At 38.0% G+C, this 23073-nt stretch overlaps 2 long non-coding RNA genes across 4 annotated transcripts; both read right to left on the reverse strand.

The window, feature by feature from the left end:
* Nucleotides 1-2072: 2072 nt before the first annotated feature.
* LOC129639256 (uncharacterized) lies at nucleotides 2073-18054 on the reverse strand. Of its 3 annotated transcripts, XR_008708311.1 has the most exons (7): nucleotides 17879-18054; nucleotides 16364-16453; nucleotides 12150-12201; nucleotides 10613-11081; nucleotides 8082-8135; nucleotides 4624-6998; nucleotides 2073-2266 (listed from the first exon to the last, which is right to left on the reverse strand). It is a non-coding gene; the product is annotated as an uncharacterized LOC129639256 (long non-coding RNA). The 3 variants fall into 3 exon arrangements; XR_008708312.1 differs by lacking the exon at nucleotides 8082-8135; XR_008708303.1 differs by lacking the exons at nucleotides 2073-2266; nucleotides 4624-6998; nucleotides 8082-8135 and having other exon boundaries at nucleotides 10076-11081; nucleotides 17879-18036.
* LOC129639265 (uncharacterized) lies at nucleotides 13788-14910 on the reverse strand. Its single transcript, XR_008708318.1, has 2 exons — nucleotides 14736-14910; nucleotides 13788-14071 (listed from the first exon to the last, which is right to left on the reverse strand). It is a non-coding gene; the product is annotated as an uncharacterized LOC129639265 (long non-coding RNA).
* Nucleotides 18055-23073: the final 5019 nt, after the last annotated feature.

Raw genomic sequence — 23073 nt, forward strand, 5'->3', positions numbered from 1 at the left:
AGGTTAAAACTAAGAAATAGAAAATCAGAGATTTTAAAACAAAGCAATATCAAAAGTTCATGATCTGTATAGCTCAATGACATAACTCCTTCAAGAAAGGACCTATGCTATTTCCTTCAGAGCCTGTAGTTTGAAAAAGTACTCATGGTACATAATTAAAAGTTACCTCTATGATTTCTATCTTCTTCTGTCCTTTAAAACGTGGTCACAAGGACAAGGTTTACCCTTCTCATTGGATTGAAAGTTAGGCAGCTGCAGGGCTGTCTAATCTCTTGTTGGTTAAAAGAAATTCCTTTTGACCGTCCCAAGTGGCAGATGACACAGTGGTAAAGAATCCACCAGCCTGTGCAAGAGACGCAAGAGACATGGGTTTGATCCCTAGGTTGGGGAGGTCCCCTGGGCTAGGAAATGGCAACCCATTCTAGTATTCTTGTCTGGAAAGTTCCACAGACAGAGGACCCTGGTGGGCTACAGTCCATGGAGTCACAAAAAATCAGATTGAGGACACACACACAGTCATTTTAGCCCTTCATTCAGAAATTACAATATTTAATCCAATACATTAATTAACCGTTCAAACAATTCACAAGTAAGACTCTCCCTACTGCTCTCCAGCAAAGCCTGGTGGCAGATAGGCCACCTGCCTTCAAGACTGAGACGTGGTCTATTTATTCTCTCTTTCCCTTATCTTTTTTTTTTTTCCTCCCTTACTCAATAGCTGCTGTCTCTTGACTTGCCAGGATCAAACACGGGGTGAGAGGAAGGAGAGGTAAATGAAATAAGAAAGTTCTTCCCTCACTGAATTATCATGAAAAGGTACCATGAAATGTTCTCTAGGCCTGGCAGACTCTTTATTTCATGGGTGTTTTTGCAGATTCTTCGGCGACTTTCGTGCTGGCCACCTGCAAATGCTATTCCCCTGACTGTGCCATTGCTGGCTGCTCCTAATCACTGTGTAGCCTCTGATCTTAGTGGTGTACCTCTTAGCCTCTTCCTCTAGGGTCCCCTCACCCTGATACATCATCTTCTTTGGCTGATTCCCTGTTTAACTGACTTCAGGCTATATCCCTACTTAATTTTCCCCATGGCTGCTATTCATGTACTTTGACCCTCTATCTGAGGCACATACAAAAACTTTGCAGATATGGTCTTTTTCCCTTAAAGCCTGCTTTCACTTACTTGGGCATTAATCAGATATTTGTCCACTTGGTTCCCAGTTGTAAGGAACATACATATCTAGTTCTCTGAGCTGAGCCTCTCTCAACAAGTTTCCAAACCACTCCCACGTCAAGGGGGAATGATACTCATAGCACTCAGAGTTCTCTCCAAAAACTTTATTCACAAAATCCTTCTCTGTCCCCACTTTCTTGGTTTCTCAACATGGATTTCAGAGTCCTCTCCCTGGTTCTCGGATAGAGCAACAAAATCATAGTTCGTTCTTGAACGTAGCCCCAATTTCTTTATGCCTCAGCCAACTAAAAGAGAAAGAGTCCCATCTCAGCATCTTGTTGTGCTTATTAAAGGACTATTAACTTGGAATATAATCTCTGTCCTGGGTGATAGATTATACTGATCACAAAGTGACCAGTTTTGCTCTAAAATATCCATTTTCTATATACTTACTAACTCTGCATCCTTTCAGTTTCCAATTAATTTTTTCCCATGATGACATCATTTCTTCAGTTTTCTCATCACTCATCACTTTCAGAATCTGCTGCTGCTGCTAAGTCACTTCAGTCGTGTCCGACTCTGTGCTACCCCACAGACGGCAGCCCACCAGGCTCCCCTGTCCCTAGAATTCTCCAGGCAAGAACACTGGAGTGGGTTGCCATTTCTTTCTCCAATGCATGAAAGTGAAAAGTGAAAAGTGAAGTCGCTCAGTCGTGTCTGACTCTTCGCGACCCTATGGACTATAGCCTACCAGGCTCCTCTGTCCGTGGGATTTTCCAGGCAAGAGTACTGGAGTGGGTTGCCATTTCCTTCTCTATTTCAGAATCTACCAAGTACTAAATTACGTATTTTTTTTAATTTCCATCTCAAGTGTCACTCTTGGCTTTTTCCTTCTTTTCATTTTTCTCTTTTTACCTAGGAAATATTGTTCAGTAATATTCCTCACTTCCAACCATTTTGAGTCAGGATAAACAAAAAGTAGATATTGCTTTCCCTCTTTTAATTTTAATTCCAGACAAATTGCTAGTCTTATTGCAAGTAGTAATCTTCACTCATCCAGTTGTCTTTCACAAACAGAGCAAAGCAGAATCTGCTCCTAAGTTAAACAAAAAGCAGAAATCAGAATGTCAAATTATAATTGGCATATCCCAGACATAATCAATATTGCCTTTTGCAAGTTCCTCCCACAGTTAAAGCAAATCCTGGTTAGTGCTGGCCAAATCTTGACTAATTTGGCTTCAAGTTATTACCATACTTAATATCTCAGAATCAACACTGATGACTAAGATAAAGTGAACTACAAGAAATGATCAGTCTTCAATGCAAAAACTTTTTTACTTTGTGCCAACTATTGCGGGTGCACCTGCTTTATGTTCAGAGTGGGAAGAAAATCAAAAAAGACGTGGCCAATTTTGAAAGAGACACAATGTTTTCAATGTCTCAAAATAGCTCAAATACATAGCATTGCTTCTACTACTTATTCAAACTACAAGGCTGATTAAGCATATGCGTAGTGCAGGCATGCAAATAAAAAATTACCTACTCAAGTCCCACCTTACTCTCCCAGGTTCCAGTTCCTTATCTAAGAATGATATTGCACCAAGTAAGGGGCAGAGAGAAACCAGCAGTTCAGGGCTACATACAGGGAAGCAATCAGTATTTCTGGTATTGCATTTGTGGATGGCTCTAGAAATAATCTAACCCAGCCTCTATTTTTCAGAGAGAGACCTCCAGTCTTAGTTCAAGTATCCGGCGCTGGCTAAGCTAACAAAAAAATACAATAAAATCACTGTGATTTGACTCCTAGGACACTGAGAAGAAATCAAATTTATATTAACTAGAGTCAGATTTTTACCAAAGTCATATTTCAAGAACCATGAAAGGGCTCAGAAAGGGTGATAAGAAGATATTTTAAAGGATTATTAATACGAGTAAACCAATATCATTTGGAAAGCCCTCACTGGGGAAGTGGAAATATGAAGAGTCACAATCTAGATTCATTCCTTCAAGCAACTTTGTGGGTGCCATAGGTTCTACCAGGATTCAAGACAAAACATAGGGTGAAATTCATGGGTGAAAATGAGACTCACATCTGTACCAAATCAGGTGTAGACTGTGAGGGACAAGATGAGAGTCAGGACAAGGATCAACCCTTAATGGATGAGCATGCTGTAATGAGACTGATGCTGATTCATAACTGAGCCTAAATCCCTAGGAGGAAAAGATATCCAGGGTTTTAGGACAAAGAGCTAAAGACTCAAACCAAGTTTAAGAGTCAAAGTATGTACCAAAGAAGTAAAGGACAGTAAGTGGTTAGAAATCCAGGCGAGTAACATTGCATAAATCCAAAGAAGATCCTAATCTCCTATTAAGCAAAACAGTGAAGAATGCAATGATGCAGTACTTCATTGAAGAGTGAATGTACATTATGTTGTATGAATATTTTTCTCCTGGTCAAAAATTTTATTTAATATCCAAGGGTAGATTTTTTTTTAAGTTGAAACAATGACATTTTAAATAACTCACCAATAGTTTCTAAAACTATTAGGTCATACTTTTGGGAGCAACTTATCTACAAATTATATTCCAAGTAAATGCAATGCAATACAAAAATAATTTTTAAAAAACGATCTGGAACAAGGTAACAAGGATTCAATAATGAAGAAAACATAGGACTTGCCCTCACAGAACTCAGTGTGACACTGAAAATATCCAAGCAATTAAAAATGTGGTGAGTGTTAGGAAATAAATGCTATGAGAGTACTACAATGGGAATTCAATCTAATATGTGGAGTCAGGAGAGGTGTCCGTAACAAAGTGACATTCAGCTGAAATTTAGAGAGTGAACAGAAGTTTGCCAGGTAGAGATTTGAAAATGTGTGGGGTTTTTTTTAGGCTATCACCATGACTGGAAAGGTTCGACTGGCACTCACAGGAATTAACCACCCAACCACCCACTGATCAAATTGTGAGAAATAACCCATCATTGTTTTAAGCCATTCAGTTTTGTGGTATTTTGTTGTTTTGCTTTCACATGGCCTAGTCAAGGGGCTGATGAGCTAAAAATGGCCTTCCAATCATCCTGACACATTACTGACATCAAAGCCTGATTTTCTACACTTTTTCAGACTAAAAACTATAAGGGTCCATGATTGGACCCTGCACTTAATTATTTCGTTGCTACAGTAATGGAGGGTGCTATCAGCATTTAGTGAACGGGACACAGGGATGCTATATACCTTGCATGATGTGAAATTATTCAGCAACTCTTTTGACTTCAGAATAGCATGCCAGACATTCAATCGGGGGGGAAATCTGAGCCTGCAACTTAAGTTCCTTTTACATATAAACACAAAGTATGCTTTACAGTGTTTTGATCTCAGTGATATTTGAGGAATGTAACTACTATGGAGAGTGAGAGAAGATTGCCTTTTATTTTGTTTGAAAGCGTACCTGCAGTTGTTCATCATTCTGAAACATCACATCACTGACAGCAACACCATCGTGGTGTCTGGGCGACTGGTGTAACACAACTCTGTCAGTTCGCATTTGTGCCATCAAATCCACAGGGAGTCTTCAAACAGGGGCACACATCTGACGACCTCATTATATCTTCCACTGTCACTTTGCCAGAACATTTACAGATGGGAATACATACTGTTTTAATATTCATCTTTTTATTTATTTTTACTTTATATACAAGTGGTAGTATTGTTGATTTTATATTAACTGTGGAGCTTATTTCAGGAAAGTAGAGGTGACATTATCAAATACATTATAAAAAGAGAACTTTGACTTGGAGACAGTCAAGCTTGGAAAGAAAAACATATCCACTGTAGCCCATCAAATTCTTGTAAGCATTTTAAAATGTTTCCATTTTAAAAGAAGATGATACCTTTGCATCCAATAGACAACTCCTTTGGTTGATTTAAAATGTCTAATGTTTGCAGGCAATCATAATGCATACAGTTACTGAGTGCCATGCATATGTTTCATAGCTTGAGTAACTTTCTCAACAGTTTGGCCCTATTTCACCCCCAAACCAAGGTCAGAATCACTTGTATAAGATATCTCTAGTCACTACTGCATCGCAGTCTTACTCCACCATGGTTTCAATAGATTCTTCCATGGAACATCAAAATTGTCTTCTTTGAATTCAGACATGGATCAGCATCAGGACTATACTCTGTGCACTTAAGTTTCCTGAATTAACTTATCTTGCTTTTCCTTATTTCATTTTCCATCTTTACTAATGGCTTTATTATCAATTATCCCTATAAAATTCTAAGCGATATATTCCTTGTATCATGAATTTTCTGACACTCTTACACTTTCTACACTCCTCTTAACGCAATCCTCTGAGTCTTTCAGTCTTCTTTCCTGATCACTAAATCTTAACTCAGTGAGTCTCTAAAGCAGGTACACATCTCCTGATTATTTTGCCTCCTCCTACAAAAAATACCTGTAAATAGCAGGCCATGTAGAGTTCTGTTGAATTTTGTTATGCCAGACTCATCCAGAAAAAAAAAAAAAAGTGGGAGCTTTTGTATAACCTTGAGTTTTTGTATAATTTAGGCAAATCACTTAACCTCTACTTGCCTTAATATCTTGACATGTTAACTGAAGTTAATAAGAGAAAACTAATCTCAGAGTTGTGAGAATAAAATGAACTAATACAAATTAAGCAATTAAAACAGTGTTTACACATAGTGAACACTATATATTATTATTACTACACACAATTTCAGAAGTTACACTTTACAGTTTAGTTCAGTGTCTAAAGTCAATAATTTTAACTAAGTAAAACACACTAATTCTCACTTAATTAGAAATTTTGCTGATTATACAAATATAAACATACATTATAAAATTCTAGGCACCCTCCCCACCCCCACCAGGAGACATAGAAGAATCTGGCCTCTTTCCAAATAGAATTTGCTTCAATACCAGCAGCCCGGGTGAGGCAGTCGGCAACAGTCACTAAGCAGACACGGCCTTGGCCCTTGGCATTCATTGGGCTTTTGGCCCAACTAAGACACTGTAAGCCCTCCAATTTGGCGGCAGCATCTGAAGTTCACTCCAGGTTACATGAAATGAAAAACCATCCACCAAGCTTTCTAGAAGCTTTGTTCTCTTGGGAAAATGACTCAGCATTCAGGCAGGGGTTCTGTTCATGCCAAATTACCATAGACTTTAAAGCCCAGAGAAGGTAAGAAATCAGTTTAAGGTCTTACCAGCATGAAAATTAATCAGGATTCAATTCTCCCTGCTAGCTCTCAAATCTGTACTTTAATTAGGCTGGTGAGGGAGAACCAGACAATAAACTGAAACCAGTCATGAACCTCATTTCATTAAGCCCCTGGCAAGCTTCCTTATTAATTGCCTACCCAATGTCCCTTTCTTGACTGATAAGCTCATCCAGTTATGCAAATGTCCAAAATAGAATTCTAAGTGTATGGTTGGAGACCCCACATCATACAACGCTTCATTCTGGGATTCTCAGAAAAGCAGCAGGTGTGTCCCAAGTAGTTGGTTGTAGCATTGAAGATTGAGTGTGCGAAGGAAACGTGAACATTGCGAAAGCAAGAGGACTGAAATCACCAAGAGACAGATTGTCTACAGAGGTCCCGGATCCAGTGTTTCCACCATGGGCACTGGGAGAACCTTGGCCTGCAGATAAAGCCGGGCTGAGACAGAAACACAGGCATGGGTTTCAGCAATAGTAGAATGGCCAATAGATAGTGGGGGCCAGACGGCAGCCATGGTTTTCAGGAACTGTTTGGAGGAGAAAGATGCTTTTCCAAGCCTTTGGAAATAAAATTCAGGGCCTAGGCAGTAGAACAAAGAAATGTAAGAATTCAAAGCACAATGAATAAAAAGATTCTGTTCTTACACTCTTCCCCTTTCTCTCTCCCTTCAGTGTCTCTCATTCCTTAACAGGTCTTGATATAAAATTGTATTTTTGTGTGACTTGTGAAATTTGTATTTCGGTCAACTCACTAGAAAACAGATTAAATTGCTTTGGTTTGAGGGGTTGGGAATTTTCTTTCTTGTTTTGACTAATGATTATTGGCCCACCATAGAAAAAAAGATACCCATCACTTTGAGCAGCTACTTTGCTAGAGCACTAAATTGTATGGCAGAGTAACCAACTTTTTAAAAGAGCATTCAGTTTATCTGAAGAAGTGAATTACCATCTTGTGTGGTTTGAAGAGGTGAATTTGTGGAACACATATAATATCTGACTAATGGAAACATGGATACTGTACATGATTAAAAGAAGATTGCTCTTTTAGGCATACAAATTGCACAACAGCAACCCTTTGGACAATGAATTATTAAATATCCCCTTGCTTAAAACAATGCCCCCTTCCTGAGGAATTTCACAATTCCATGCCAGGTTGAACCTTCCAGTCCTCCCTTATCATACATGGGAGCCCTCAACACAACACAAATAACATCCTATTTTATAGTCTTTACAAGCAACAGAGAGCATTCAAATATCCCGCATCCCTAGGGGCATTGCCCTACAAAACTCTAGAGAACATCAAGCACATTGGAACATCGTGATGGTCCCCTTGGAGCTGTGCCACAAGGCTCCCCTGCATAGCACTTTCCCAAGAATGGAATTAGCATTCAAGTTTGTACATAGTTAGCAGGGTGGGAGATTTCAAGATGACACCTTCTCCCAAACCCTTCCCAACTACACATTGTTCAGTAAGCATCTGATCTATCAACTCATTATCTAGCCAATCAATTCAATATCTAGCCAATATCCAAAATCTACCAATCAATTATATCTTGAGTCCATCTCCACCCTCTTTTCTGAGGCACCATCTTCCCTTAACTAGACCATTGTTCTCATGTTTCCACTATGTTCCCTCCTCCAGTGCATTTCCCACAAATATTACCATAGTCATCTTCTTGAGGGGCTTCCCTGATGGCTCAGTGGGTAAAGAATCCACCTGCAATGCAGCAGACACAGGAGATGCAAGTTCAATCCCTGAGTCAGGAAGATCCCCTGAAGAAGGAAATGACAACATACTCCAGTATTCTTGTTGAAAAAATTCCATGGGCAGAAGAACCTGGTGGGCTACAGTCCAAAGGGTAATAAAGAGTCGGACAACAACTAAGCGACTAAACACACACACAACACAACTTCTCGAAACGTGACTCTAATCGTGTCAGTACTTCTTAAAACTTGTCAGTGGTTTTCTATTTATCTTAAAATCCTAAATCCCATGGTCAGGAAAATGTCTGCACAGTCTTCTCCTGTCTTCCTCTCTAGTCTCATCTTACATCACCCACCCTCTCTTATTATCCTGCAGGTAGTTATGCCTTCTTTCAGTTTTGTCAAAGTGCCAAGCTCTTTCCTACCCCAGGACATTTGGATGTACTGTTACCTTTCCCTAGAATTCTCATCCTCCCAACATTTCACTTGGTCATTCCAGATCACTCTTCAGGCTCCGACATAATTGCATCTTCCTAGAGAAGCTTCATAATCTAAACCAGTTCCTGCCATGAGAGGTAATAATCTCTCATCATCTTCTGTGCTTTAAAACTGAATTGATGCTGTTTAGTTGTTAAGACTCTTTAGCGACCCCATGGACTGTAGCCCACCAGCCTCCTCTGTTCATGGGATTTTCCAGGCAAGAATACTGGAGTGGGTTGCCATTTGCTTTTCCAGGAGATCTTCACAACCCAGGAATCAAACCCATGTCTCCCGTGTCTCTTACAGTGGCAGACAGATTATTTACCACTGAGCTACCATGGAAGCCTGCTTTACTGAGCACTAATCACAATTCATAATTAGATATTTATTTATATTATTTATTCAACGCATCTACCTAGGTTGTAAGTACTGCCAAGACAGGTGGATCCACTGTACCTAGCTCAGTTCCTGCCAAGATCGATGAATATCAAGGTGGGTAATGGACTCAGCAAGAGCAGGACTGGATATATGATTTTAGAAATTGTTAGATATGAAAGTGAAAGTGAAAGCTGCTCAGTCATGTCTGATTCTTTGCAACCCCATGGACTATACAGTCCATGGAATTCTCTAGGCCAGAATACTGGAATAAGTAGCCTTTCCTTTCTCCAGGGTATCTTCCCAATCCAGGGATCGAACCCAGGATTCCCACATTGCAGGTGGATTCTTTACCAGCTGAGCCACGAGGGAAGCCCAAAAAAAGAAAGCTTAGCAGAGGATGGTTTTGACCCATCAACCTCTGTGTTATGGGCCCAGCACGCTCCTGCTGCGCCACTCTGCTGATAGACATTTTAGCACATATTAGACATAAAAGTGCTACAAAACATTCCTAGTAAGAAGATAAGATTACCAAAGACTGAAATTCAATCATCCCTATGTGTGGATAGCCGGTGCCCAAGCAAGTTAATTCCCAGCTGCCAAGATGAGAAAGAAATATTTACATGAAGATGATGGTAGCACTGGGGGCAACTACACTCAAGGCAGCCTTCATGGCAACAATGACAAAGAGAAAGTTTTATTTTTATTGACCCAGCATTTTCTTCATAATTTCAGTAACTTATTTTAATGTCAAACTTTATCACAGTTGAATTCTAACTCGAAGCATATAAACTACAGAACATAAAATCCTCCTCTTTGAAACCCATAGACAGTTTTGACAATGTATTTGAAATCATTAGCCTCTTAACTCTGGTACAAGTCCATATTCACAAGTATGACACTGATCAAGGTAATGAGTTAATTGCTCCCTTCTAGTTACAGTCTTTCTTAATTAGTTGATTTAAACTGGGGAGTGGGAGGTGGAAGGGAAAGAATCTTCTGTGGAGTCTATTTTCATAGTGCCAGATAAGATTTCTAAAGGCTCTTTTTTTTTTTTTTTTTGAAAGATGCAGAAATGTAGACATCTTTTTAATACCATTTATGATTTTTTTAAGCTACCAAGTCCTCCTAAGCCGATTACCATATTTTAGCAAAATAAATCACTTGGCGAGCACTTTCTACATGCCTGTCCTGCCATGCAGAGACCATACCCTTAAATTGGGCCCTAAAGGAACAGAATGGGGCCAAAGGATGTGACATGACCTTTACAGGCTTGAAAATTTGAAGTTTTCTAGTCACCTAACCAAAAATTAAGGGCCATGGATCCTATTTTCAGGATCAGCTGCATCCCCTTATAGGGCCTTAGTTCACATGTAACACTCTCTTCTCTAGTTTTAAAAAAAAAGCATTAAAATTTAATGTCCCCACATGAATTGGACGAGACCCCACAAATACCCTATCATTACATTTTGCAGATACTGTTCAAATAATATTCTCGGCATTTTAATTTCTCTTTCTCATTTAAGATTTAAAGAACTCTCTCAAGTGACCTTAAATAAATGCTAGATGAGAGTCTCAAATTTCTTCTCTTCAATAATTTCTCTCTTATCAGTGCACTTGTAAGTTTTAAAATACCTTTGCTCCTTCCCCTGTGTGTATCATAGTATAAACTGGGGTGGTGCGTACTTGTTCCAAACCTTTGGCATTCAAGAGACTTTTTCATTTTACCTCCTGATGTCTGTGGTAAAAAGAAGCAGAAAGGTGAATGAATCAGTGAAAGCAAACCAACCTAAAGAACTTAGAGGACGATACCAGAGATTCATTGAGGCACTTAAGAGAAGTGACTTACACACAAATTCTCTTCCCATTTTCACTCTTTTCTCCCAAAATATTTCTCACTCTCTGTTTCTGTGAGTGTAACTGTTATACATACACTTACATACACATGTAAGTGGAATCACACAGTATTTGTCCTTCTATGACTGGTTTATTTCATGTAGCATCCTGTCCTCCAGGTTCATTCATGTTGTCACATACGGCAGGAGGTACTTCTTTTCTAAGGCTGGATCATAAAAGCAGAAAGCAGAATGGTGCTGACTAGGGTCTGCGAGGAAGGGAAAATGGGGAAGCAGTATTCAACTGGTAATGTAGTTTCACTTATTCGAGATGAATAGTTTCTAGGGATGTGCAGTACACTCTAGTGCCTATTGTTAACATTATTGTACTGTACACTTAAAATTTGTGAAGTGGGTGCATACCATAAATTCTCTTACTACAATAATACTGTCTTTAAATTTCTCACTTGCTCTCTCTCTCCCCTACCACCTCTCCCCTCTTTACTCTCTCTCACTCTTTTTATCTTACCTACATCTTCTATTCCTAAAATAAAAGCCTTACCAGGTTGAATTGATTTTCCTCTTTCCACTACCCTTTAGTCAAACTCAAAACATATTTCGATTTAAATACTTTCAGGTTTTGTATTTTGTTTTGTTTGTTTGTTTCACTATGTATTAAGTCTCCATAATCCTAAAGTAATCAAAACGGAAACTCCACGACACTATCATTTGGAAGTATAGAAAAGAGAATTTTTTCTTTAGGTTTCTCTGTTGCTGTTGCTAAGTTGCTAAGTCATGTCTGTCTCTTTTGTGACCCCATGGACTGTAGCCCACAAGTCTCCTCTGTCCACGGGATTTCCCAAGCAAGAATACCAGAGTAGGTTGCCATTTCCTTATTTAGGAGATCTTCCTGACCCAGGGATGGACACTCCATCTCCTGTGTCTCCACCAGGGAAGCCCTTAGATTTCCTAGATATCATCTAATTGTTTACAATTTTTACAAATTTATCTTCACTTAAGAAATTAGAATATCAAGGCTTCCTTGGAAGCAACTTGCCATAATTCTCTCCAGTAAATTTAAGCCATTATAATAAAGAAAGAAAGCTTAAAAGGGCAGAAATTTACTAAAAGCCAAATCCTTGCTGAAGAAGGCCAGTGATCCCAGGACTTGCACTTGGGTCTGTAGAGAGGTCTCACTCTGTGTTTGGTTTGTAATTAACTCAAATATTGGCCATGGCAATGGGGAGAGGGTCTCAGCATAGCCCTAAGGTACTTAATAGGATAAAGGAGGAGAAAAAAGAGAGAATGGGGGAAGGAAAAGCAAGTCAAGCACTGACCTGGCAAACTACAATGTCATTTAGTTTCTGATTTGCAGGTTTCTCACACATTCTGAAAAACAAATGTGAAAATTAAATGTAAGAAATTAAGAACATTGCTCTGAAAAAAGTAAATACTACCTAGCACTTTTAACTTTAATACAAACTTTATATTGTTCATACCTTTTATAGTTATTTCAGTTCACTTCAGTTGCTCAGTCGTGTCCAACTCTTTCTTTGCAACCCCATGAACCATAGCATGCCAGGCCTCCCTGTCCATCACCAACTCCCAAAGTTTACCCAAACTCATAGCTATTTATATGTTAATATTTGTTTTCATCCTATATTATAAGTTTCTTGAAGACAGGGATCTTGAAGTAAGGCTTGTACATACCACTCAGGAATCATAATGCACCCAGTACATACATACTTGAATGTGCTGAGATGAAACAGAATCTATCATTACTTAAATTTTTAGTGCTGTAAGAAACAACTTAAATGTTTCATATTGATTTAAAAGGAATTAAATTTATCTATATTCTAGTAAATAATTTTAAAATGTTTCAGAAAATATTTATAACTTCACAGAAATGTTTATTTACCTGTAATTTTAAAAATTAAAAACAATAGAATATGATAATTCCAGTCTTTATATATGTGTGTGAGATTATGTGTGTATATGTATTAATATATCTTATATGTATATATGTGTGCATGTGTATAGGAGGGAATGTGTGTGTGTGTGTGTGTGTGTATGAGGGAATATATGTGTGTGTGCATCTGTATATGAGGGAATGTGTATGTGTGTGTATAAAGGAATGTACATGTGTGTGTGTATGAGAGAATATCTGTGTATGAAGAAATGTATATGTGTGTTTGTGTGTATGAAGGAATGTATATGTGTGTGTATATGAGGGAACGTATGTGTGTGTATATATGAGGAAATATGTGTATGCATGTGTATTATGGAATGTATATGTGTGTGTGTGATAGAATGTGTATTTGTGTGTTTGTATGAGGGAAGGTATATGTATGTGTGAATATGTGTATGTATGTGTGTGAGGTAATATATATGTGTGTGTGTATGAGGGAATGTGTATGTGTGTGTATGAAGGAATGTGTATGTGTGAATATGTGGGTGTATGTGTGTGAAGAGTTGACTCATTGGAAAAGACTCTGATGCTGGGAGGGATTGGGGGCAGGAGGAGAAGGGGACGACAGAGGATGAGATGGCTGAATGGCATCACTGACTTGATGGACGTGAGTCTGGGTGAACTCTGGGAGTTGGTGCTGGACAGGAAGGCCTGGCATGCTGTGATTCATGGGGTCGCAAAGAGTCGGACACGACTGAGCGACCGAACTGAACTGAACTGATGAGGGAATGTGTATGTGTGTGTATGAAGGAATGTGTATGTGTGTGTATGAGGGAATGAATATGTGGTGTGTGTAAGTGTGTGTGTATATGAGGGAATGTATATGTATGTGTGTGAGGGGGGTGTGTATATGAAGGAACGTATATGTATGTACAAGGGAATGTATATATATGTATGAGGGAAAGTATGTGTGTATGTATGAGGGAATGTGTATGTGTGTGTGTGTGTATAAGAGAATCTGTACGTGTGTGTGTGTGTGAATAAGAAATGAAAGGAAAGAAGCATCTCTGAGCGCCTGAGCAGCCACTTGACTGAAGAGGACTACAACCAGCATGGCTTCCTGTCCTAGTCTATACACTTAATCAGCACCTGCCTCAACACTTGCAAATCAAATCTTTATTGATTTGCAGCCTCACTGCCTCAGAATGTGCTTTTGTAGGCAGAGTGTCTGGAAAGTGGGAGAATTCCAAATGCAAAACACTGGAGGAGAGGTTGGCTCTACTGGGAAAGAGGTCACAGGGCTTTCCTCTTCTGGTGCACTCAAAGGAGGACAATCTTTCAGAAAAGCAACTGCAGCAAAACAAAGAAGACTAGTGTAATACATTCAATATGATCAGACAAAGAACAATAACCCCAATAAATAATAATATGTAACTCAAGAACCTGACCCTATATAGCACGGAATAAAGGAAATGGCAACCCACTACTGCATTCTTGCGGGGAAAATCCCACGGACAGAGAAGCCTCATGGGCTACAATCTGTGGGGTCTCAAAGAGTCAGACACAACTGAGCGACTGAGCACTCACTCAAAGAAATAATGTAACAATTATAAATCCATCAGATCAAAATAAGCAGTCAACATTTAGACTAAAATGGGTATTTTTCCACACTGATCTATGCAGTTTGGCCAATTTCACTCTCTAAATCAATCTGTTTAAGCAGATTGATCAATTTCACCACCTAAATTCTTTCCACATGGATGCAGTTTAAGAATGTTACGAGAATAAAAAAAAAATCGCATACATGCAGTCATCTCATAGGTGATTGACCAAAAATGGAATTTCCAACACAAGATAAAACGAATACAATTACATGAATGGTGGTGGAAGTTGTATTTGCAGTTAAAAGACTGCTCTAAAACATATGATACCTTAGATGTGTGCCCAGTTTTTTATAACTGCCCCCAGGCAGCCTTGCTGTAGAAGGTTTAGGGGCAGGTTATCATAGACTAACCGAAGCAGCTCTGGGCTAAGAAAGGGACTTTCAGACCACAGCATTCTCACAAGTTCTAAGAAGTCATCCCCAGTGAGAGGGACCACATTCGAAGAGGATTGACAGTTTAGACTGAAAACAGCTTTCAAAGAGACTAATCTTATAAAGTATTGCGAATGAATAAGGGCAACAGGAGTAGGTGTTCACCTGCCAGTCTCCGCCGAACGAGATGAGAGCCTGTCTGCGCTCACACATGCGCTGACTTAAAAAAAAAAATCACATAAAAAACAACATCTTTGCTACGGAGACGTTTTTAACAAGTATTACAGAAAGAGCACCAGCTACCAAAAAGAGTTGCCAGGGCCAGAAGGAGCCATCAATCGAAACAGTTTACATTTCAAAGTTTTTCCAAGAAGAGTGAAAACGTCTCCCCGCCTTGATGGAAAACGGAGGCGCTGTAGTAAAGGTTCTATGTGCTGCCTTCTAAGTCAAGTTCCTTTCTCTCCAGTGGTCCTTTAACCCTTAGGTTTGTGCCAACAGGTAGAGACAGCAGAAGTGTTTTCATCTCCTGGGGCAGGTGCTCTGAGCAGCTTGCTAGGCTGTGGAGTCAGGATAAAAAATCCTCTTCCTGTTACAAGTTTTGTAAGAGAAGCACCTGCTTGCTCTTGGGTACTGTTTGAGATTAACAGGTCACTTTTACATCTATATTCAGTACTTCCTCCCATCACTTAACAAATAATTATACATATCTGCCTTGGAATGCTTTTTACCCCCGGAGATAATTCAAGAATTGAATTCAAGCTCTTACTTAGCTTCTTTAACAATCTAAAAAATGAATACTAACAATGCTACATTTAACCAGGGTGTTGTGTATTTATTTGTCCCTTTTAAAGAATGAGGTTTTTATTTGTTTGTTTGGATGAGAGAAAAAGTTTGCAAGTGTTTCTTGGGCCTCAGGAAAAAAGAACATTTCTTAAGGTCACTAACAATTTTCCAAAGGTCTATAATCCAATGTTCACTTTTGCTTCTAGCTTTTAATTTTCTGCTTAATTTTTTCATGACATTTCTAAACACCGTATCTAATTTCCTGAATCTATTAGAATAAACTCTACATACTTGCATTCTTTGTTCTTAGAAGCTAGTCAACTAGAAACACTAATCTAAAAAATTTTTACAATTAAGACTTGGGGAAAGAAAATAACACCAGACACTGCAAATCTTTTTTCAGGACTTGGGTCCCATGAAAATAGTTACTTGTATGTCTCCCTCTCATATTGGCCTCTCATTGTTGGCCTGGTGTCAACAATCCCTCCGCTAGATCCAACTGTGTCACCACGTCTCTTTGACCCACTGGCAATTTGTACAACTGTTGATAAGGATTCAGACACCCTGATAACCCAGCAGCACTGCCATGGCCATTTTCTTAGACTGCAATAGAATAGATGGAATAAAAAAGGGAAAAACTGAAAGGACCATTCTCTCTTCTTGTACACACACAGAAAAGCTATTCATTATGATTATAAAAATTACAGTCACTTTCTTAGATTGACCTATTGATATTAATTACACAATAGCCCTGAAAAATATTACCAATTTCCATGCCAACATTCTTTGTAAATACCAGTGGTTCTCAATGAACTCCTTCTGACCTTCTGGTCGGAGGCTGTCACCGTGCGATGTACGTAATTCTCTCAACACTGATCCATTACTTCTGTTCCGTGTTGGGGGTCAGGCCAATACTGCAAAGTCAAAGATAATTAGCAGCCCTATCAATAACCAGCTACACGACTGCCGCCTAAGTGACAGGCCAGAAAAGCTAAGAAAAGAGGTAGCGATATAAAGTAGAAGGGAAGTGCCGGTACGTTCTATGGTTCGAGCAGCTGCTATGGACTATCAGCATCACCAGGAGACCTCATTGCATTAGCATAAATTCAAATGACAAATGCACAGTGCTATTCAGAGACTCATTAATTTGCAATGGGTGCAGTGCTCATGACATATTAGTGCAAAATTCAAATGTCTTTGTAGCAATGTGAATTTAGTTGTGAGACCAAAGTCGCTAAAATGAAAATGTGTGGGTTTTTTAGCAGTTTATTAAATTATGAACTGTGATGACTATATCCGTGCATCTTTTTAAGCAGATGAGGTCCAGCGTGCTCCAGCGGCAAATCGCATGGTTTATGTTGATATTTTCCTGTCAGACAATTTCCAAGCCGCAGATAAGATACTAGACTGTCTGCTTTGCTCTGCTGCATGTGGACTGAGAGCTCCCCCTTCTGGACAAATGACACTGCCACTCTAAAAGAAAGCCGGACTATTTATTGTCTTCTTTTTATGCTTTTAACAACAGGTTCTGAGGCAAAAATCTTCAGTAACCTAAAGCCAGAAGAAAGTGATTTGGCATCATCTATTGTAAATGAAAGTATATTAACACCTTCTAACAAAATGCAGAAAAGCCACCCTCAATTGAAGTCGTCTTACATAATTTTATATGAAGCTACTCCAAGACCTCATTTAAAAGTATCTTTTTAAAAAATAATTGCCTGACTTATATATACCAAGAATAGAAGCAAACTACAAGACAATAATGAAAAATTTTCATATTCATATGCTTTCATGCTGCCATAAACAAGCGTACAATTATTAGCATTAAATTGAATAAAGAAAAAAGCATGCATATATAGACACAGAGCCTTTTAAACAAAGCAACCAAGTGTATATTGTATTCAACTTGGCTGAATGAGATTATGAACATACATAGACAAGAAAAGTCAGATCAGACCTGTGCCAAGTGTATCTGGTGGGCTAATTTTGTTTTAATATAAAGAATCTTCTACCAAATTATTTCAAATTAGTCAAAGTAGATTTATCACTGGTGAGTCTTTTCAAAATAGGCATACTATATATATATATATATATATAATGATTCAGATTGTTACAACAATGGAATAAAAGGGGTTAACTTTGTCTGCAGTACTGACACAACCCAACCAGAGAAAATGTCAACACTTGCACTTCTTAGTATCCAGGGTTCATAGTCTCTTAAAGGAGATCTAGATTCTAGTTTATATGATATAAATACTCACATTCATATCTAATACTTATAAAGACATAGATTTAGCATCTTGCAGTACAAAGTATAGCTTCCAAACCATGTAACATACCTTTGAATAAACTGAAATGCAGGTTACCATTTAACTTGCTTTTAAGAGAATATAAAATCCACAAGTAAAAGTTCAACCTTTGGCCATTTGAAGTAACTGATCTCCACCTGGCTACCAGAAGTGTGCTTTAGCAGATCCTTATGTAAAACTAGTACTTCCCTGGTGGCTCAGAGGTTAAAGCGTCTGCCTGCTAATGCAGGAGACCTGGGTTCAATATCCCCTGGAGAAGGAAATGGCAACCCACTCCAGTATTCTTTCCTGGAGAATCCCATGGATGGAGGAGCCTGGTGGGCTACAGTCCATGGGGTCGCAAAGACATGACTGAGCGACTTCACTTTCACTTTATGTAAAACTATGTCTATCACTTTATAAACTTTGAATAAATTATATAATGTAAAAAGAGGGTTATGTCACACTATGATTGCTTCTAAACTTAATTATGTACTTTCTGAGTACTCAGTTTATGATGAATATGGGGAAAGCCATTCCACTAAAAGCTGTGTACTGTTAAATTACATTTTATCATATCATAGATGTTTTGTGTCATCTTCAACAATTAAAAGTAAGATCATTGTCATTTCTCCTACTTACTTGCACTTGAATTGTCTTCAGTAATTTAGCAGGCTCATTTTATTTTATAGTCACTGCTACAAGAAAAATACAGAGGTGATGAGGACTGAAAAGGATCGCTATATATTAAACATGTGGAAGGAGCATATAACCAAGCATTATCAGATTTATCACTATACCTGCATATACAGGCAGTGCTTTTCTTTACCACATTCAGAATACAAGGCTCACAGAATGTTAGGGCTGGAAAGGCCATTGTTGATCATCATTTTACAAACACAAGAATCAGAGACTCAGAAAAGTTCAGCAAATTTACCAAGAACTAATGGCTAAAAAGTGGTAGAACTGAAAAAAGAAACACTGGTCTCTAGACATTCCTTTCAAACTTGATCACACACATCAGAATCACTTGGAGGGTCTGTTGCAACAGATTGAAGGCCCATACCCAGAGTTTCTGATTCAGGTATCAGGTGGCCGGAGCAGGAGGGGGAATTCTCATTTCTAGGAAGTCAAGTTCCAGGTGATACCGCTCTTGATGATCTAGGAACCACACTTTGAGGACTACTGGTCTCTCCACCAGTTTTCATAAACAACTGTTATCTTATTTTCAATAACTTTTCTCATCATAATGAGCAAAGCAAACTCAGGTTAATACCACATTACTTGGCTGTAATCTCTCTAATAGAGGATTGGGATAATACCTACAGTGTGAAAAACCTGGAAAAAAAATAAAGCAAGATTAGGTAATGTAAGGGCACTAAATACTAAAAAGCTTATGCCCATTGAGGTGAATCATTATCCCAACCAGCCTATCTAAAATCTCAAGTTAATATTAAGCCACACCCAGTGTAAAAGAGCTGAGCAACGCCCTAAAATGTTCCTCTCTTTCCCTCCATCCTCAGAAGTCCCTATGTCATTTATATCCTAAGAATTTCCTACTGCATTTGTCAAGTCATACTAAAGGTAGCTCTGCTTCTGTGATTTCCAAGCTGTCCTTTTTCATTGCCTCTTTACCTGTCTGATCACATGTCTATTTTGTGAGTATGAAATAATCTCTGAGCTGCAGTTTTCTTAAATCATAACAGAATCTAGTCCGAAGCCAAATACAGGGAAGACAACCTTATTCTCTGTTGCCTTCCCCCACTAGCAATATTTAGACCAACACAGACGTTTACCTTCTTTTCCGCCTCTAAAATAGAATAGCAGCTATAGACCTAATGAATCAAAGTGCGGTTCATCATTGCCTAGAAGGTCTGAGCAAATTTCTGTCACAAGAACCAGAAAGAAAAAGCCTCTGCACAAGGGAACTTGAAACTGCCGTTCCTGAAGCACTGGCTCAGAAGAATAGGAGCCTATTCAAGAGGAATTTCACTCAGGCATTTGCCTGTTCCTTAGTCTCCTGTACAGAAGTCAGCAAACCTGTTCAGCACGCTGGTCTCACAGTTGTGATATCACTGCCTTTTTTTTTTTCCTGGTTTGGGGAATGTCTGTGATGAAGGTAATCACCAAAATACTACCACCACCAAAAAAAAAAAGTTTTAAAAATAGTTTCAATTTGGAAAATGAATTTGACTAATGGTGGGGAAAGGTTTTAACTATATATATATAAACCTTGATGTTTTTGTGCTCTCTCTCCCATTTTTATTGGGGTTTACTTACTTCTTTTTCATAAGAGTTTTAATTACATTATCTTTTATCAATTTTCTTAAAGAATTGATTTCATGGAATAGGTTTGATTCCAATTCATACCATGAATAAGCTAGCACTGTTCCAAATGTTGAGAAAGCTCCCCCCACAAAATAACACCCCTATTTCCAAAGTTCTTTGGCAGGCTATTACATTAAAATCTGCTTTGATATGTTACTTGAATGTCTATAGAAAATAATGTTTCCATTTCAGAATAATTTTCAAAATAAATGGTTTCTAAACGGATTTCACTTTGCCGAATATTCACTTTTCTACTATTGTCCCCTTTTTTCAGATAAGCCACCCAATCACGGAAGAATTAATGTAGGTTTGTCATGATTGCAGATGCATCCCGGATGTTTCTGGGCTTACCCTCTGCCTAAACCTGCACTTTATATTCACCGCCATTTCACCTTGGCCTTCCTTTAATAGACTCCAAATCCCAGAATCTTAATTACTCTAGGTGGTTCCTTTCTTGACCTGTTTACCACAATCCTTGAATGTTTTGAATTTCTGAATTGTAGCAAAAGTTTTGTTTTCTTCTAAATTAAACTGAATCATTTAGTGTTTCTATCATCATTATTTAAAAAACACCATGAGTGGCAAACATGGAATTTGTTTGTTCAGGACAAAAGACAATGAAAATATAATTTCTCTTTACAAGAAAACAGAATACATATTCCTTCAAAAAGTTCTTTTTTTTAATGTATCAGTGAGTGCAAGTATTGTAACTCAGAGGTTATTTAGCAAAAAGTTTATTAATGTAAATGGCTAAAAGCTAGCCACATGTGAATACTAAAGCAGATAAATAATACTATATTAATTCAGGTTATCCACTCTATAACTGCATTTTTATTTATACCTTTTCATTTCAAAATAAATGTGCATATACTATTTTTAATCCTTCAGTAAAAATGAAACTAGATATTTTCTAGTATATTAAGCAACTCTGTTTTACCTATTTCTAAAATTTCCTTCTGATATTAAGACAGTTATCTTACACAGATTTTAGAAATGCAAAGGCAATAAAAATGAATGTATTTTGTCTCATAGAGGGATCTTTTTTAATGAATATGTGAACATTCTTTCTACAATTTAATATGCTGTAACCACCCATAAAATTCTATGAAGAAGTATATTTTTGTGTGTAAGCCAACTGATAAACTTGGTTTTAATAAGAAATCAGTAAAATATGCATATTAAAAATGAAGAGAATACAGGTTTCTATCTGTCATTTATAGTAAGAGCTTATATTTCAGAGCTTAATAATATAATATCTGAATATTATATTTCAGAACCTCCCTGGGGTTTAATAAAGCAGGTACTTTGGTATTGCAGGTAGTTTTGCTTTTCCATCTCTCTTTTTCCTACCCCCAAAAGAAAAAAAAAAAATCTCATGACCCTGTTTATCTAAGATAAATCTAGTAAAGTATAGTCTGGACTATACACCACCTAAGCTGACCCAGATCTCCATCTCAACCCACTGTTCATTACTGAGTTTATAAAGCACAACATGCCCTGTGAAATTATAGGCTGAACCATTCTCTCTCCATCCCTATCACAAGAAGTATAAAACCAGTTTAGAGTAGCTGGCAATTGCACAGTATTTCAAATTTAAAGAAACACACGTTATGAGGGGGTGGAGTAGGGGTAGGAGTCGTTCTTAACTGTTCTTTTCTCCAACAGAACACTGAACATCTAAAACACGTTCAATCCTGTTAATGCTTGTCAAATATTTCACAGTTAAGCTTTGTTCAGATTTTTTTACTATGAAAAATCAATTTGGTGGGTTTCAGATTCTAGAGACAGAAGTGCTGGAAGAGACCTTAAATAACCTTGTTCTACCAGGTTCTATAGGTGAAAAACAGTCCCAAGACAAGTAAGTGACTTGTCCGAGGTTTTGCAGAAAGTCCAGCATAAAACTCAAGTCTGCAGACACCCAGTCCAGCATTTCTCCCACTGCTCTTTTCATCCAATTTTTCTTTAATAATTAAACAATTTCAAGGAGCTATACAATCTGATTTTACAATTAAGATAAGCAGTCATATTATATCCAGGATTGTGTAGAATTTCACTTGGCGTTTAGTCATTACAGTCAAATAGTATCATTATCTTTCAATTACAGAGATCAATTTCAGTTCATTAGCAAAATAAAATGCTTGCAGAAGGTCCACATGAATCCTTCAAAGCTGCAATTTTCTAAACGCCAGAAGTGAAATACATTTCATAAAAAAACAAAATTTGACAAAAGCACTTGAGGTTAAACCACGGTGGTGCAAGCCTCACCGCCCTGCTTTATCATAGATCTGCCATAAAAGCACGATTCAAAGGTCTGAAAAGAGAAGTATGTGCCATGGCCAACTCGTAATTGCTATTTTCCCCTGTTTCTTGGTTTTAGCAGTTTTTCAAGAGAGATTAGGATCATGGGATATTGTGACATGGATAGAGCATTATGTGCACAGATTCAAGCTATTAATAAAATGATCTACAAACTACACATAAGAAAGACTAGAATAATCTTTAAAACTTAGAAAAGGATTACTACATTGTATAGGTAAAAGCAGTAGCCCAAACAATATAGCTATTGGGATGGTGGCAACCATATTAGACTTTCTGAACTGTGAGCCTTAATTGCTACCCAGGGAGACCCCAACCAGCTAAGCAGAGCTAAAGCCAAAGGGGTAGCAATGCTATCAAGTCTAAGTTGATGTTAGCATCCTCTAAGGTTCTATTGGTGCCTCTTGGAAGAAGTCATTATATATATATATATATATATAGAGAGAGAGAGAGAGATGTTTCTCCTTGATAATGTTCAATTATTATGAGGTTACATGAGAGTTCCTAAGATGCTATGGACATGTGAGTGTTAAATCTTTAGATTGTGTAAACCAAAAATATGGCCTTTGGTATTCCAATATATTTTTAACTGTATATTAAAA

This window comes from Bubalus kerabau, chromosome 1, assembly GCF_029407905.1.
Source record: "Bubalus kerabau isolate K-KA32 ecotype Philippines breed swamp buffalo chromosome 1, PCC_UOA_SB_1v2, whole genome shotgun sequence".
Classification (NCBI taxonomy): Eukaryota; Metazoa; Chordata; class Mammalia; order Artiodactyla; family Bovidae; genus Bubalus; species Bubalus kerabau.